We start from the raw sequence: 2893 nt of genomic DNA, 5'->3' as shown, positions 1-2893 counted from the left end.
AAATTGTCTGGGTTTTGTATTTGATTACACTTCCTTTCTAACATTAATTATGATTATATATTACTAGTATTTTATAATTAGGTATTCATTATTTATGCTCATTTGATGACGAAATCATAGGTCTGGTGTAAGAGAGAGATGTTTGATGTGCCTTAATCCAGCACAGTAAAATGGATAGCCCTATTTGATGAGGAGCCGCATGCCCTTTTCCCACCATAATCGGCCTATTTAATTCTGCGCAATTCAACGTACAGCGTTATTAGCGCATTTTGCGTAGAGCATAATTTGCCGTTTTAATTCTATGTACAATTAAAACGTTTATTTCAGTTTGAGTACGCGATTCGGATCGGCCTTGTTTTTTTATGGAATGTTTCGCATTGTGAATTTTTAAAGAAATATTCGGGGAGGGTTGATGTGTAGTATATAAGCAAATTGTGTCATGACGTAGAGGTATACGGCCACAAACTCCGCCATGAGAGGCTCCATAGAGCACTAAACAGTCAGAGTGTGAGTTTCTGCTGCACACGAACTATGAAAAGGAAATACCTGGCGTTGAGGACGCTCAGGGGTGTGACCAGCTTCATGCTCTGAAGAAAAAGGCCCTCTCTTCTTCAGGACAATGACGATTGCCGCTACTAGGCAGAGGATGACGAGCAGCAAAGGGATACCTACGGCCAAGCCGACTACTGTTGTCCGCGGTAGCTGATAAGTCGACACGACCTTCGTTGAAAATGTCACACAGTGGTCCAGTCCAGGTTTTCTAAGCTCATCCTTGCAAAGAACGGCCACACATGCTTGGTAAGGCGTATTGGGAAGAAGGTCCAATATTGCAAAGTTACGGCCATTGTGGTGAATGTCTTGTGTATCCATCCACGACTGCTGCCCAAAGATTTGGTACTGAATGACGAATCCTGACAGGTCCACATTTGCAGCTTTACCGGCGTGAAACCATGTGATTTCAGCACGAGAGTCCTGTACGTTTTGCACGGCGATGGCCTTTGGGGCGGAGCAGGTTCCAGGCTGTCTTCTTGTTGTAAGAGAGGGTGGAAGCTGTGTTGTTGCTGTCGGTGTTGTCACAAGGCGAGGAGATGTCACCACTTCAGTCGTAAGAGATGTCGGGCTGTGCAGAAGATGAAGTAGCGAGAGAGTGTATTTAGAGAGAGACAACAAAATTGAAAGGAGACACGCATCGTCACTCAACTATAGTCTAGATTCCTTACATTTATATATCATCTTCACAATATATTTGCCTTCCGAGCTTTTATTGGTATCTTATTCTTTCATTGTCAACTCCGGCAATGCTCGAAGTTGCTAAGGAAACTTGTAGGCTGAAGTAATCCCTCAATCATGTGACAAACATTGCTCTTTTGATTTGAAGTTTTCTCTTTAGTGACAACAAATTAGAGATTACAAAATTACTCCCCTGTGACTTCGTGGTTTATACTTCATACGTTCCTGGCGACCCCATCCTTGAACCCAGTATATACCGGGTCACAACCCTGTCAATCAATTCAGAATCCAAATTCACATCAGTGGAACCCAAACATACAAACCTAGCATGAATTAACGCCACTCATAACAATACTTCCGTCCCGAAGTAAGAAAGGACACCTTAAAGTACACTGATGAACACTTACCAGGTCTGCACAGTAGATTCTGTGGGTGGGGGTAGGTTGTGGTTGGGCACGTCATCTGCAAGTCTTCCTCTTGAAGGTTGCTGAGAAGAACTCCCCTCCTCCGCGGATTGTAGATATAGCAGACCACTGGCTGTGACGATCGGCCATGTCGCCGAGCATCCACAGCTGCATACAAAAGAAACATGAGATGCAGTTAAACTGTTGCCTTGGCGAAGGTTGCTTAGTAGTAATGTTTTTTAACTGTTGCTTGATTTGACTTATTTTTTTATTTTATTTATTGCAACAATGCAATACACGCAGAACAGAGGCAACTGTTGATGGTGTTGTGTCCCGCATATAGAAACGAATACTGGGCAGACAATACTCATTTTCACCTGAGTCTAGTGGGGAAAGTCGTGTAAAGTGCACAAGATCAGTGGTATGTCAGGACTCGAACCCGGGACCTCTTGATTCCGAGTCGCACACGCTGCCGTTGTGCCACACGACCCCTTTGATTTAACTTGGTATATACGAACGCGTATTCCTTTTTTTAAGTGTTCAATGGACAAGAAAACAATCATCGACACAGAGGTTTGCATCAAACTGTGCATGTGCAGTTCAAGCAGAGAACAAGCTTATTGAAGAGCAAAAACAATAGGTTAGTACATAAAAAAATGTACCTGTTCTATTCAGCCATTTCTCTAGATCAAGTATGTCACAATCGCAGATAAGATCGTTCCCAAAAGTACCGTCTGGAGGCAGGGTAGATGGCGAAACACACCTGTAGGGAACACACAAAAACAATTATGCAAGAACAGGCATCGCCAAGAGTAAAGCATTAGAGAATGGTAAGACGTATAATAATAATAATTGCAGCCATTGCTGAAATACATGGACTGTTTACAATATTTCTAACTACGACATCATATCAGCATAAGTAAGTAAAATATTAAGATTAAAATGTGGGTTGGTGTCGAAATAGGTTTAAAACATTGCATAAATCTACATTCGTTGATAAAGTTTGCGTAGGTACTAGAGTAGATTAAAAGCGTTACATAGATCTATATAAGTATAAAACATTAGGCGTTGAATAGTGGATGTATTATTAGATAAAAAGCACGTAGATAAAAGTATTTACACAATTTTAGCAGTTTGGCAAGCAATTTGGCAAAGTACAACGTTACTTCTGTGTCGTTCTCTCTCTCTCTCACACTATATATATATATATAGCGAGAGACAGAGAGAGAAAGATATATATATATATATATATATATATA

General features: G+C 41.1%; 1 long non-coding RNA gene across 1 annotated transcript; it reads right to left on the bottom strand.

The window, feature by feature from the left end:
* Positions 1 to 240: 240 nt before the first annotated feature.
* LOC109470852 lies at positions 241 to 2372 on the bottom strand. The gene is made up of 3 exons (XR_002140280.1): positions 2297 to 2372; positions 1638 to 1802; positions 241 to 1120 (listed from the first exon to the last, which is right to left on the bottom strand). It is a non-coding gene; the product is annotated as an uncharacterized LOC109470852 (long non-coding RNA).
* Positions 2373 to 2893: the final 521 nt, after the last annotated feature.

This window comes from Branchiostoma belcheri, unplaced genomic scaffold (assembly GCF_001625305.1).
Source record: "Branchiostoma belcheri isolate BF01 breed outbred unplaced genomic scaffold, Haploidv18h27 scaffold236, whole genome shotgun sequence".
NCBI classification, from domain to species: Eukaryota; Metazoa; Chordata; class Leptocardii; order Amphioxiformes; family Branchiostomatidae; genus Branchiostoma; species Branchiostoma belcheri.
The sequence above is the reverse complement of the archived record's forward strand: the minus strand, read 5'-3'. Positions and strand labels throughout refer to the sequence as shown.